At 49.1% G+C, this 14,936-nt stretch overlaps 1 protein-coding gene across 4 annotated transcripts in view; it reads right to left on the reverse strand.

Moving 5' to 3' along the window:
- The window catches only part of LOC122384459 (E3 ubiquitin-protein ligase RNF113A-like), a 42,584-nt gene that overhangs the window by 18,368 nt on the left and 9,280 nt on the right, over positions 1-14,936 (reverse strand). The window lies entirely within an intron of this gene.

Here is a 14,936-nt window from a genome sequence, read left to right on the forward strand (position 1 = left end):
CCAACCTTCGGATCCGCAGTGCTGTTCGACAAGCGCTGCCCGGGCCTATCCGAAGGTTGGGACTTTTCAACTAGACAATCACTATTCTTTAGAATTGTGATTTTCTATTGAAAATCCCAACCTGAGCTACCTCTCTAGGGGGGTGTTTAGCGTTTCGGCCGCGATTTTGGTCATTTTGACTCCCGCAAAAACGGCACGGTCAACTTTCTTGCCATTTTCACCGTTTGGTCCCCTATGGGGGAGCTACCTTGTGGCAAAGTTGCATAAAATATAATGGGCCCGTTTTGGGGTAATCGGCACGTGCATTTTCCCATAGGGTTAACATGGGGAAAAATTGGAAATTCGATTTGCGAAAAATTTCGTCAATTATATTTGCTGATATTTTTAGGGTCGGATCTCGGGCTGGCACCTCAACTTTTGGTGTTAATTATTTAAAAATCATAGGATACAATTTCGGGTAATCGTGACGGACAGTTACCCCATGTTGAGCCTATGGCAAATTCGAAAAATTATTTTCAAATCGATTTTGCAAAAAATTTCCACGTTAGATTTTGAAAATGTTCCAATATGTTGTGCCCCGGGGTGTCGGATACCACATGGTATGGGTCAGATATGGGGCGATTGAAAAGCACGTGCCACGTGCAAACGTGTTTGATGGGGTAACCTCCGGGAACATCCGACATTGGCCAACTGGGGGTCCTATGGCGCAGAAACGACTTCATCTAGCGACACCAAATCAATGCAGCCGGTGAGCAGATGAGTCCAGCTTGTCGCACCAGTGGTCACGTGGCGCACGTGCTATTGCACGTGCCGTGGCACGGGGTCAATTTTTGTTCTTAAATACACCAACATTGTGAAATGCAAGGAATTGGGGAAATAGCCGTCAGGCCGTCAGTTTTTATGATAGGGTCGATCTGAAAACGGGTATAGGCACAGAATGAAGGGGGCTAAAAAACTGCTATCTCGGATTTTTTGTAAAATGAAAAATTCAAAATTCTGGGGAAATTATATATTCGAAAGGTGAAATTTCCCTAAATTTTCCCGTTTTTCGACTTTAGCCGTTCACTGTTCAGAGACGGTGACACCGGCCGCGGTCATCTTTTACATGCTGATGGCCACGTCGATGGGTCATCACGTGGCGTGAACGGTGAAGCTATCAGAGGTCCGGCACGTGCCACGTGGCCACGTGTTTGAGTCACGTACCTCCCAGATTATCGTGTGTTTGCCGAATTGTGGCCTTATAGCACCAAAACAGCAAAAGCCAGGAACACTGAAATGGTGCAATCAGTGAGGGGACAAGTCCTGCTTGCACCACCGGTGGTCACGTGGCACACGTGCAAATCTGGGCACCTCCGTTGTGGAGATATTTTATAGTGAAATATTCAAATGTACATAACTTTTTCAGTTTAAGTCCGATTGGGCTAGAATTTGGTGGGTGGATGAATTGTTAAGCGACATGAACGAATGCGCCATGTTTGTTGCAGTGCGCCACGTTTGTCTCAAAGCGCCATTTTTGCCGCAAAGCGCAGAATGTGCGTAACTTTGTCGAACATTGGACGATTAGGATGCGCTGTAATTAGGGAATGGCTGCTTAAACGGCAGATATGAATGCACCACATTTGCCGCAGGGCGCCATATTTGTCTTATTGCGTCAGTGTTTGCGTTTTGCCTACGGTGGGCGTTTTTTGCGGCGGTGTTTGCGTTTCTTCGGTGTTTGCGTTTGACGGCGGGCGGCCGTTTTTGCGTTTTTGGCGGTGTTTGCGTTTAGCGGCGGGCGGCCGTTTTTTGCGGCGTTTTGCGGTTGGCGGCGGGCGTGCGGGCGTTGCGGGCCGGTGTTTGCGTTTTTTGCGGTTTTTGTGTTTGGCGGCGGGCGGGCGGGCGATGCGGGTGTTTTTGCGGTGTTTGCGTTTGGCGGCGGACGGCCGTTTTAGCGGCGGCTTGCGGTGGGCGGCCGTTTTTTGCGGCGTTTTGCGTTTTGCGGCGGGCGGCCGTTTTTGCGGCGTTTTGCGGTTTGCGGCGGGCGGCCGTTTTTTGCGGCGTTTTTTGTGGTGTGCGGCGGGCGGCCGTTTTTTGCGGGGTTTTGCGGTTGCCGGCGGCCGGGCGTTATTTGCGTTGCTGCGGTTTGCGGCGGGCGGCCGTTTTTGCGGCGTTTTGCGGTTTGCGGCGTGCGGCCGTTTTTTGCGGCGTTTCGCGGTTGGCGGCGGGCGATGCGGGCGTTTTTTGCGGCGGCGGTGTTTGCGTTTTTTTTGCAGTGTTTGTGTTTTGCGGCGGACGCGCGTTTTTTTGCGGCATTTTGTGCGTTTTTTTGCGGTTTTCGGCGGGCGGGCGATTGTTTTTTTGCGAAGTTTGCGTTGGCGTTTTAGGCGTGCGTTTTGTGCGTTTTGCGGTGTTTGCGTTTAACGGCGGGCGGGCGGTTTTTCACAATTAAAGTCCCAACCTTCGGATCCGCAGTGCTGTTCGACAAGCGCTGCCCGGGCCTATCCGAAGGTTGGGACTTTTCAATAAGACAATCACTATTCTTTAGAATTGTGATTTTCTATTGAAAATCCCAACCTGAGCTACCTCTCTAGGGGGGTGTTTAGCGTTTCGGCCGCGATTTGGGTCATTTTGACTCCCGCAAAAACGGCACGGTCAACTTTCTTGCCATTTTCACCGTTTGGTCCCGTGTGGGGGAGCTACCTTGTGTCAAAGTTGCATAAAATATAATGGTCCCGTTTTGGGGTAATCGGCACGTGCATTTTCCCATAGGGTTAATATGGGGAAAAATTGGAAATTCGATTTGCGAAAAATTTCGTCAATTATATTTGCTGATATTTTTAGGGTCGGATCTCGGGCAGGCATCCCAACTGACGGTGGTAATTATTTAAAATATAAATGACAAAATTTCGGGTAATCGGCACAAACAGTTACCCCATGTTGAGCCTATGGCGAATTCGAAAAATTATATTCAAATCGATTTTGCAAAAAATTTCCACGTTAGATTTTGAAAATGTTCCAATATGTTGTGCCCCGGGGTGTCGGCTACCACATGGTATGGGTCAGATATGTGGCGATTAAAAAGCACGTGCCACGTGCAAACGTGTTTGATGGGGTAACCTCCGGGAAAATCCGACATTGGCCAACTGGGTGTCCTATGGCTTGGAAACCACTCCACCTAGCGACACCAAATCAACGCAGCCGGTGAGCAGATGAGTCCAGCTTGTTGCACCAGCGGTCACGTGGCGCACGTGCTATTGCACGTGCCGTGGCACGGGGTCAATTTTTGTTCTTAAATACACCAACATTGTGAAATGCAAGGAATGGGAGAAATAGCCGTCAGGTCGTCAGTTTTTATGATAGGGTCGATCTGAAAACGGGTATAGGCACAGAATGAACGGGGCTAGAAAACTGCTATCTCGGATTTTTTATATTTTGAAAATTTCGAAATTCTGGGGAAATTATATATTGGAAAGGTGAAATTTCCCTAAATTTTCCCCCTTTTCAAGTTTAGTCGTCCACTGTTCAGTGACGGTGACACCGGCCGGGGTCATCTCTTACATGCTAATGGCCACGTCGATGGGTCATCACGTGGCGTGAACGGTGAAGCTATCAGAGGTCCGGCACGTGCCACGTGGCCACGTGTTTGAGTCGCGTACCTCCCAGATTATCGTGTGTTTGCCGACTTGTGGCCTTATAGCACGAAAACAGCACAAGCCAGGAACACTGAAATGGTGCAACCGGCGAGGGGACAAGTCCTGCTTGCACCACCAGTGGTCACGTGGCACACGTGCAAATCTGGGCACCTCCGTTGCGGAGATATTTTATAGTGAAATATTCAAATGTACATAACTTTGTAAGTTTAAAAGTCCGATTGGGCTAGAATTTGGTGGGTTGATGAAGTGTATGGAACATGAACAAATGCGCCACGTTTGTTGCAGTGCGCCACGTTTGTCTCAAAGCGCCATTTTTGCCGCAACTCGCAGAATGTGCCTAACTTTGTCGAACATGGGACGATTAAGATGCGCTTTGATTGAGGGATGGCTGCTTAAACGGCAGATATGAATGCACCACATTTGCCGCAGGGCGCCATATTTGTCTTAATGCGTCAGTGTTAGCGTTTTCCCTACGGCGGGCGTTTTATGCGGCGGTTTTTGCGTTTTATTTTTCGGTGTTTGCGTTTGACGGCGGACGGCCGTTTTTGCGTTTTTGGCGGTGTTTGTGTTTGGCGGCGGCCGGCCGTTTTTTTTGCGGCGGTTGGTGGCGGGCGGGCGTGCGTTGCGGGCGTTTTTTGCGGCGGTGTTTGCGTTTTTGCGGTTTTTGTGTTTGGCGGCGGGCGGGCGGGCGATGCGGGTGTTTTGCGGTGTTTGCGTTTGGCGGCGGGCGGCCGTTTTAGCGGCGGTGTGCAGTGGGCGGCCGTTTTTTTTGCGGCGTTTTGCGGTTTGCAGCGGGCAGCCGTTTTTTTTGCGGCGTGTTTTGTGGTTTGCGGCGGGCGGCCGTTTTTTTTTGCGGCGTTTTGCGGTTGCCGGCGGCCGGGCGTTATTTGCGTTGTTGCGGTTTGCGGCGGGCGGCCGTTTTTTGCGGCGTTTCGCCGTTGGCGGCGGGCGATGCGAGCGTTTTTTGTGGCGGCGGTGTTTGCGTTTTTTGCGGTGTTTGCGTTTTGCGGCGGAGGGCGTTTTTTGCGGCGTTTTTTGCGTTTTTTTCTGCGGTTTTCGGCGGGCGGGCGATTGTTTTTTTTTTTGCGAAATTTGCGTTTGCGTTTTGGGCGTTTGTTTTGCGGTGTTTGCGTTTGGCGGCGGGCGGGCGGTTTTTCACAATTAAAGTCCCAACCTTCGGATCCGCAGATATCCGAAGGTTGGGACTTTTCAACTAGACAATCACTATTCTTTAGAATTGTGATTTTCTATTGAAAATCCCAACCTGAGCTACCTCTCTAGGGGGGTGTTTAGCGTTTCGGCCGCGATTTTGGTCATTTTGACTCCCGCAAAAACGGCACGGTCAACTTTCTTGCCATTTTCACCGTTTGGTCCCCTATGGGGGAGCTACCTTGTGGCAAAGTTGCATAAAATATAATGGGCCCGTTTTGGGGTAATCGGCACGTGCATTTTCCCATAGGGTTAACATGGGGAAAAATTGGAAATTCGATTTGCGAAAAATTTCGTCAATTATATTTGCTGATATTTTTAGGGTCGGATCTCGGGCTGGCACCTCAACTTTTGGTGTTAATTATTTAAAAATCATAGGATACAATTTCGGGTAATCGTGACGGACAGTTACCCCATGTTGAGCCTATGGCAAATTCGAAAAATTATTTTCAAATCGATTTTGCAAAAAATTTCCACGTTAGATTTTGAAAATGTTCCAATATGTTGTGCCCCGGGGTGTCGGATACCACATGGTATGGGTCAGATATGGGGCGATTGAAAAGCACGTGCCACGTGCAAACGTGTTTGATGGGGTAACCTCCGGGAACATCCGACATTGGCCAACTGGGGGTCCTATGGCGCAGAAACGACTTCATCTAGCGACACCAAATCAATGCAGCCGGTGAGCAGATGAGTCCAGCTTGTCGCACCAGTGGTCACGTGGCGCACGTGCTATTGCACGTGCCGTGGCACGGGGTCAATTTTTGTTCTTAAATACACCAACATTGTGAAATGCAAGGAATTGGGGAAATAGCCGTCAGGCCGTCAGTTTTTATGATAGGGTCGATCTGAAAACGGGTATAGGCACAGAATGAAGGGGGCTAAAAAACTGCTATCTCGGATTTTTTGTAAAATGAAAAATTCAAAATTCTGGGGAAATTATATATTCGAAAGGTGAAATTTCCCTAAATTTTCCCGTTTTTCGACTTTAGCCGTTCACTGTTCAGAGACGGTGACACCGGCCGCGGTCATCTTTTACATGCTGATGGCCACGTCGATGGGTCATCACGTGGCGTGAACGGTGAAGCTATCAGAGGTCCGGCACGTGCCACGTGGCCACGTGTTTGAGTCACGTACCTCCCAGATTATCGTGTGTTTGCCGAATTGTGGCCTTATAGCACCAAAACAGCAAAAGCCAGGAACACTGAAATGGTGCAATCAGTGAGGGGACAAGTCCTGCTTGCACCACCGGTGGTCACGTGGCACACGTGCAAATCTGGGCACCTCCGTTGTGGAGATATTTTATAGTGAAATATTCAAATGTACATAACTTTTTCAGTTTAAGTCCGATTGGGCTAGAATTTGGTGGGTGGATGAATTGTTAAGCGACATGAACGAATGCGCCATGTTTGTTGCAGTGCGCCACGTTTGTCTCAAAGCGCCATTTTTGCCGCAAAGCGCAGAATGTGCGTAACTTTGTCGAACATTGGACGATTAGGATGCGCTGTAATTAGGGAATGGCTGCTTAAACGGCAGATATGAATGCACCACATTTGCCGCAGGGCGCCATATTTGTCTTATTGCGTCAGTGTTTGCGTTTTGCCTACGGTGGGCGTTTTTTGCGGCGGTGTTTGCGTTTCTTCGGTGTTTGCGTTTGACGGCGGGCGGCCGTTTTTGCGTTTTTGGCGGTGTTTGCGTTTAGCGGCGGGCGGCCGTTTTTTGCGGCGTTTTGCGGTTGGCGGCGGGCGTGCGGGCGTTGCGGGCCGGTGTTTGCGTTTTTTGCGGTTTTTGTGTTTGGCGGCGGGCGGGCGGGCGATGCGGGTGTTTTTGCGGTGTTTGCGTTTGGCGGCGGACGGCCGTTTTAGCGGCGGCTTGCGGTGGGCGGCCGTTTTTTGCGGCGTTTTGCGTTTTGCGGCGGGCGGCCGTTTTTGCGGCGTTTTGCGGTTTGCGGCGGGCGGCCGTTTTTTGCGGCGTTTTTTGTGGTGTGCGGCGGGCGGCCGTTTTTTGCGGGGTTTTGCGGTTGCCGGCGGCCGGGCGTTATTTGCGTTGCTGCGGTTTGCGGCGGGCGGCCGTTTTTGCGGCGTTTTGCGGTTTGCGGCGTGCGGCCGTTTTTTGCGGCGTTTCGCGGTTGGCGGCGGGCGATGCGGGCGTTTTTTGCGGCGGCGGTGTTTGCGTTTTTTTTGCAGTGTTTGTGTTTTGCGGCGGACGCGCGTTTTTTTTGCGGCATTTTGTGCGTTTTTTTGCGGTTTTCGGCGGGCGGGCGATTGTTTTTTTGCGAAGTTTGCGTTGGCGTTTTAGGCGTGCGTTTTGTGCGTTTTGCGGTGTTTGCGTTTAACGGCGGGCGGGCGGTTTTTCACAATTAAAGTCCCAACCTTCGGATCCGCAGTGCTGTTCGACAAGCGCTGCCCGGGCCTATCCGAAGGTTGGGACTTTTCAATTAGACAATCACTATTCTTTAGAATTGTGATTTTCTATTGAAAATCCCAACCTGAGCTACCTCTCTAGGGGGGTGTTTAGCGTTTCTGCCGCGATTTTGGTCATTTTGAATCCCGCAAAAACGGCTCGGTAGATTTTCTTGCCATTTTCAGCGTTTGGTCCCGTGTGGGGGAGCTACCGGCTGGCATCGGTCGCTTGAAATATAATTAACCCGTTTTGGGGTAATCGGCACGTGCATTTTCCCATAGGGTTAACATGGGGGAAAATTGAAAATGCGATTTGCGCAAAATCTGTTCAGTAATATTTGTCCACATTTTTAGGGTCAGTTCTTGGGCTGGCACCTCACCTTCTGGGGGTAATTATTTAAAATATAAATGACAAAATTTCGGGTAATCGTCACAAACAGTTACCCCATGTTGAGCCTATGGCGAATTCGAAAAATTATTTTCAAATCGATTTTGCAAAAAATTTCCACGTTAGATTTTGAAAATGTTCCAATATGTCGTGCCCCGGGGTGTCGGCTACCACGTGGTATGGGTCAGATATGGGGCGATTGAAAAGCACGTGCCACGTGCAAACGTGTTTGATGGGGTAACCTCCGGGAAAATCCGACATTGGCCAACTGGGGGTCCTATGGCGTGGAAACCACTCCACCTAGCGACACCAAATCAACGCAGCCGGTGAGCAGATGAGTCCAGCTTGTCGCACTAGTGGTCACGTGGCGCACGTGCTATTGCACGTGCTGTGGCACGGGGTCAATTTTGGTGCTTAAATATACTAGCATTGTGAAATGCAAGGAATGGGGGAAATAGCCGTCAGGCCGTCAGGGTTTATGATAGGGTCGATCTGAAAACGGGTATAGGCACCGAATGAAGGAAGCTAAAAAACTGCTATCTCGGATTTTTTGTAAAATGAAAAATTTAAAATTCTGGGGAAATTATATATTCGAAAGGTGAAATTTCCCTAAATTTTCCCGTTTTTCGAGTTTAGCCGTCCACTGTTCAGGAACGGTGACACCGGTCGGGGTCATCTTTTACATGCTGATGGCCACGTCGATGGGTCATCACGTGGCGTGAACGGTGAAGCTATCAAAGGTCCGGCACGTGCCACGTAGCCACGTGTTTGAGTCGCGTACCTCCCAGATTATCGTGTGTTTGCCGATTTGTGGCCTTATAGCACGAAAACAGCACAAGCCAGGAACACTGAAATGGTGCAATCAGTGAGGGGACAAGTCCTGCTTGCACCACCGGTGGTCACGTGGCACACGTGCAAATCTGGGCACCTTCGTTGCGGAGATATTTTATAGTGAAATATTCAAATGTACGTAACTTTTTCAGTTTAAGTCCGATTGGGCTAGAATTTGGTGGGTGGATGAATTGTTAAGCGACACGAACGAATGCGCCATGTTTGTTTCAGTGCGCCACGTTTGTCTCAAAGCGCCATTTTTGCCGCAAAGCGCAGAATGTGCGTAAATTTGTCGAACATTGGACGATTAGGATGCGCTGTAATTAAGGGATGGCTGCTTAAACGGCAGATATGAATGCACCACATTTGCTGCAGGGCGCCATATTTGTCTTAATGCGTCAGTGTTTGCGTTTTGCCTACGGCGGACGTTTTTTGCGGCGGTGTTTGCGTTTTTCGGTGTTTGCGTTTGACGGCGGGCGGCCGTTTTGCGTTTTTGGCGGTGTTTCCGTTTGGCGGCGGGCGGCCGTTTTTTGCGGCGTTTTGCGGTTGGCGGCGGGCTTGCGTGCGTTGCGGGCGTTTTTTTCGGCGGTGTTTGCGTTTTTTGCGTTTTTTTTGTGTTTGGCGGCGGGCGGGCGGGCGATGCGGGTGTTTTTGCTGTTTGCGTTTGGCGGCGGGCGGCCGTTTTAGCGGCTGTTTGCGGCGGGCGGCCGTTTTTTGCGGCGTTTTGCGGTTTGCGGCGGGCGGCCGTTTTTTGCGGCGTTTTGTGGTTTTCGGCGGGCGGCCGTTTTTTACGGCGTTTTGCGGTTGCCGGCGGCCGGCCGTTATTTGCGGTTAGCGGCGGGCGGCGGGCGGTCGTTTTTTGCGGCGTTTAGCGGTTTTTGCGGCTGGCGGCCGTTTTTGCGGCGTTTTGCGGTTTGCGGCGTGCGGCCGTTTTTTTGCGGCGTTTCGCGGTTGGCGGCGGGCGATGCGGGCGTTTTTTTGCGGCAGCGGTGTTTGCGTTTTTTTTGCGGTGTTTGCGTTTTGCGGCGGACGCGCGTTTTTTTGCGGCATTTTGTGCGTTTTTTCTGCGGTTTTCGGCGGGCGCGCGATTTTTCTTAGGAGTTTGCGTTGGCGTTTTAGGCGTGCGTTTTGCACGTGTTGCGGTGTTTGCGTTTGACGGCGGGCGGGCGGTTTTTCACAGTTAAAGTCCCAACCTTCGGATCCGCAGTGCTGTTCGACAAGCGCTGCCCGGGCCTACTGGATGCGAATATATGCAAGGCAGACATCGACACCTTTTTCGGGACGAGAAATAGAATATCTTTGCCTAGGGTGATCGTTGGGCTGTAAAAGCTCCTGATTTATGCTCGTCTCAGCCCAGGCTACGGAACTGCTATTCCAGTTCAAAACCCATGTTAAAAAGTGAACTATTTCCTTTAATATGTTTGCTCAAATTCAGTCTCGTGTCGAGCAGAACCCCGAGAAACTTGACCTCCTCGGAGTAGCTCAAGTGCTCGTTGTAAAGTCTCAATCGGGGCACAGTGGCTAATTCCCTTGCTTTCATATATCGTCTGAATATAATGGCATTGCATTTGTGCGGTGAAAAAACAAAGCCCCATCTGTCAGCCCATGAACTAACATGGTCGAGAGCTAACTGCATTCGGTCAACTAATTGTGCAATTCTCCTTCCTTGCACCCACATGGTACAATCGTCAGCGTACAGCGCACATGTTGGGTTTCCGGGGACTCCATCAAATATGTCGTTTATCATGATGTTAAGGGTGCGCTAACTTCGGAGGTGGCTCCGCTCAGCGTTGGTGTCCGAGCACTACTACTCCGATTCTCAGCCAGTAGATGTCACCAGGGTAGAGCGCCTTTTCCCACGTTAATGACCTTCTCCCCCTCCTCATTTCACGGCCCTTACGATAACGACGTTTGGTTACTGCGCCGGCGCGGCGGGCGGCGCCGACTGAGGGAGATCATGGTGTGTAAACACCGCGCGGAAGGAACACATCTCTCGACAGGCCTTCCCGGCGCCGTCCTTAGCCTGGTGTAGGTACGTCCTACCCAGTTAGAACGAAACTGATTATTTGATATGGATACATGTTATCGAATATTGAGTCTGCCGCAGCTCTAGTCACAAGAATGCGTCTGATATTCTCACATGATTGACCTGACGGCATTGTTTTAGTGAAATGCAGTGCTAGATTCACATTGTTACACATACTACAAGTAAAACGCCTTATAGGACGACAAACGGAACGAGCGAGAGGGTGGGCCTTGCACGTGGGAAATTGTGAGGGGGTACCTCCAACTGACTTGTGCACGGTACCCTACTAACCGGTCTCTAGCAATGTGCCATATTTGAGCGCAATCGACCCAGCCATTCTCGAGATCTAGAAGCGGCACCCTGCACGTGCGCACGTGCAAAATGGGTCCCAACTCACTTTTGCACGACACCTTACTAACGGATCCCTAACCGCTAACCAAATCTGAGCGCAATCGGTCCAGCCGTTCTCGAGATCTGGAATCGACCCCTGCACGTGCGCACGTGCAGCAGCACCCCACATGAGCTGTGGGACATGAAAATGCATTGCCTAGTGGGTGCCTACTGCCTACCTACATGCAAAGTTTCAGCGCAGTCGGACCAGTAACTACCGAGATATTGCAATTGTTACAAAAATGACTCCTCTTCGTTTTGCACGTGGCACGTGCATAGGAGGTCACCCACATGCATCGAAAGAAGTCAAATACTTGGTAGAAGGAATCAAGCTACCCTACAAAAATTACCGCAAGTAAATCGGCTCAGCGGTTGCTGAGTTTTTTTAGCCTTTCAAAAGCGTTACAGCCCGGGCCGGGTCGGGCCGGGCCGCTCTTACTGAGATTTATCCGTTATATTGAAAAGACTTCGCTTGCTTCGCTCGCTCCGTTGCAACAACGGGAAGTTCAGCATCTATTTTCTCATTTGAAGCTAAGCCCCATGCGCACAATCTTATTTTAATGGAGCAGACTATGAGCTGGAAGATTCGTATTCCATTTCTCATCTATTTCTCATTTGAAAGCATGTCGTTTGTCGCCGAGGCAAAAACCCTCGGCGGTAAACGGGTAAACCACTACCAGAAACGTGGGTACCATGACCGCTGTGCCGCAGCAGCTTTAGCCTTCCAGTCCGGCAGCCAGATGCACATCGATGTTTTCAAACAAAAATATCAAAAAAGTCCAACAAAGATAATGAAAAAATAAATGTCAATGTCGTTCAAAAGAAACGTCTCCAACGTCCCAACGATCCGGCCAAAAGGGTTAGCAGATACGTCCGGCGTTCTCTCGCGGGGACAGATGGGGACTACGGACCCGACTGTGCAGCACCAGACTTAGAGGACCGCGATATTCAGCAATATCAGCTCAAAACAAAGGAGTTCTTAGAGAGCCTTGGCAGCACTGCTGTGGAGCGTGCCCAAATCGCTGAGAACACTGCTGATGACAAGGAAGAGTGGCACCGCAAGCGACGCAAACGCGTCACTGCGACAACCTTTCACCAAATAGCGAATATGCGAGACTCAACGTCAAACAAAAACATCATGAACAGACTTCTTTACGATACAACAAAAGATTTAGATACACCTGCTCTGCAGTATGGCCGCGTCAACGAGGAGCTAGCTATACAAGCATATGAAAAGCAAACAAACACTGGAGTGAAAAGACCAGTTGGGCTGGTTGTGCACCCGAAGCATCCATTTTTGGCCGCCACTCCTGATGGAATCGTTTCTGATGACATCATAGTAGAAGTGAAATGTCCCAAAAGTGCAGAGAACACTTCACTGGAAAGACTGGCTGCGTCTTCTAGTGGACTAACCAATTTTTTTTTTCTTGACGACAAACTTGAGCTAAAAAAGAGTCACCAATATTACACCCAAGTTCAGTGCCAGTTGGCTTGCACTGCTTCAAAGTTCTGTGACTTTTTTGTCTGGACACCAAACGAAACGTCAGGTCAGCGCATAGCTGCTGACGAAACGTTCATCGCAAACAGACTGCAGGAAAAAGTGAAGGCATTTTATGATGAGAGCATCGTGCCTGAAAATAGATCCCCGCAAAGCACGACACATGCCGTTCTGTGAGCGGTCAAGGTATAGAGAGCCCAAGGGCAAAGACGTGAAGAAAAAAAACATACGGATCAGGCGACTAGCCCTGCCACACATCTAACAAGCTGAAACTTTTTTTTTTGTCATTCATCACATCATGGCAAAAAGGGTAAAAAAGCGACTCACAAGTCACAACAGTGAATGAGACTTCGATGTAACATATCATCATTGGCTCAGATGTCGACCACGCATCAGCTAAGGTAATTTCAGCAATCGTGTCAAAACTGAAGCATTCGCTCAGCATCATGCCGATCTCATTTTGTGCTCCTTGTTCTGTGCCAGTTTCATGTCATGTACGAATGCAATATGTCAATGATACCATGGATGCAATATTATGTACCGGTTATACTGGTATGTTTTCATTGGCTTCGCCTCTGCACTGTGTCAGCAGAGCAGACGCCAAACTGGGGATTTATGTGTGATGCATCGCTGATGTACAACTACTGATGCACTGTTTTATTACTTTCCGTGAGTATTACAATAGATAGTAGGGGAAAGTGGGGTAAGACGGGCACCTTAACTTTTGAGCCATTTTTCGGCCGGTTAGAAACATCATAGAAACGGGAAACTGAGTGAAAACCTTTTTTAGACATTTTACTTCCATTTGTCAGAAGATGAAACTCAGACCTGATTCAACAAATAAACTGCAGCTATTTTTGCAAAATCTTGCAAAAACCCGTCTTACCCCACCCCATGGGGTAAGAAGGTCACATGGGTAGGGCAAGACGGCCAGCTTCTTTCACCGACCAGCACAGCTCGCAACAAATGCCCGAGATTAGCCGCATTGATACAGTCGCTCGTTGGTCTCAAGTGCTTCGGAAATGGCAGTATACGAGATTCGTGCAGAAGGCGTATGCTCGTATGTAGGCCCAAGTTCAGAAGCCATGTAGAACCGTTTTTCACATTCATTATTCGAGAATAAACTGTGCCGAAGGAATATTGCGAACATATCTGTGAGTATTGGAATCGATCATATTTTAATTAGGAATGCTTCTTTTTTCCTACAGCAAAAAAATATTTTCACCATTACAGACCCACTGGATTCATAGTTACCCGTCTTACCCCAAACTCAATGTCAGAAGTTCAGCACGATTTTTCTCTGTGGACAATTTGATGCAAACAAAGCAAATCCGCGGTAAATGAACACTGGTGGCATATGAGTGTACCACAAGTGATTGCGAGTTTTTAACTCTAAAGTGCTGCACACAAAAGCTTGCACAATACATTATGGATGTTTTCAATGAAATGCGTGTTTTAAAGAAATCAAAATAAAAGATTATCGACCGAACACAAATTCACCAGACTTCAATGGTGATGTGTAGTGGGAAAGGCAATTCTGGTCCTAATTTTTTCTCGCTCGTAGCGCTATTGGTTTGGTCTGCAGAAGGGGTGCCCGTCTTACCTACCCTGACCGTCTTTCCCCACTTTCCCCTAGTACTGGTTGTTCCTTCTTGGTCTTGAGCTTCACCATGTGGTTGCTATAGGTATACCGATACCGACGTGTTGTGAATTATGATCGCTATACAAATGCAGCTTCAGAGTTCGATATAGTATACTACTCGATATACTACTTATATAAAATCCACTAATCTCATTCAATCCACCCACCATCCGTATTTTCCTCCGACAACCCCGAGTTCGCTTCTGTTCCAGCAGAGTTTCACGGCCACCGGCACACGCGGGAAACCCAGACCGTAAATCACCGTGTGTTGACAGTCCCTCCCCGCCGGTCGGCGCGACTCGCGGGTTTTATTACACATGGGGGAACGGCAGGGACCGAGGCGGAGACCCATACGACATCTAGCGCAGGGGGCGTCGAAGTCTAGTAGGAAAACCTGGCAATCCCCGGCGTGACGTAACGTCGGGGATGACCGACGGCACCTTGCACTGAAAGATACGGCAGAACGACTATTTTTGAAAAATGATTAAAAATACTTGGGTGCTGTTTTGACACATTAAACGATTATCAGCATGTTCCTCATCATGTGAAAAAGCCATATCCGTGGTCAAAAATAGCCGAGCCCCTCTCAATTTCCAAACATCGACCTTATAAGCAAAGGATGTAAGCGTAATCCTTAAGGGCGACTTTCCCCTACATATCCGTACATATGCGTCCTTATGGAAATCGGTAGTGTGGCGATAAGCGACGCGCGCGACATCTGTGGGGCGCCTGTGGCGACACCTGGTGGCTGCTTTTCTGCTGTATGTAGGTATTGGGGTTTTGCCAGATATGGTTCCTACTGCTACACCACTATGTTGACCCAATACTAGAAAGTTATTTTGCCCGTAAATGTCAAGCAAATTAAAAGTATATTTATAAAATTGCATATAAATGATTACGAGATAATAATGAAGAAGA

Source organism: Amphibalanus amphitrite, unplaced genomic scaffold, assembly GCF_019059575.1.
Source record: "Amphibalanus amphitrite isolate SeventyFive unplaced genomic scaffold, NRLGWU_Aamphi_draft 000191F_arrow, whole genome shotgun sequence".
Classification (NCBI taxonomy): domain Eukaryota; kingdom Metazoa; phylum Arthropoda; class Thecostraca; order Balanomorpha; family Balanidae; genus Amphibalanus; species Amphibalanus amphitrite.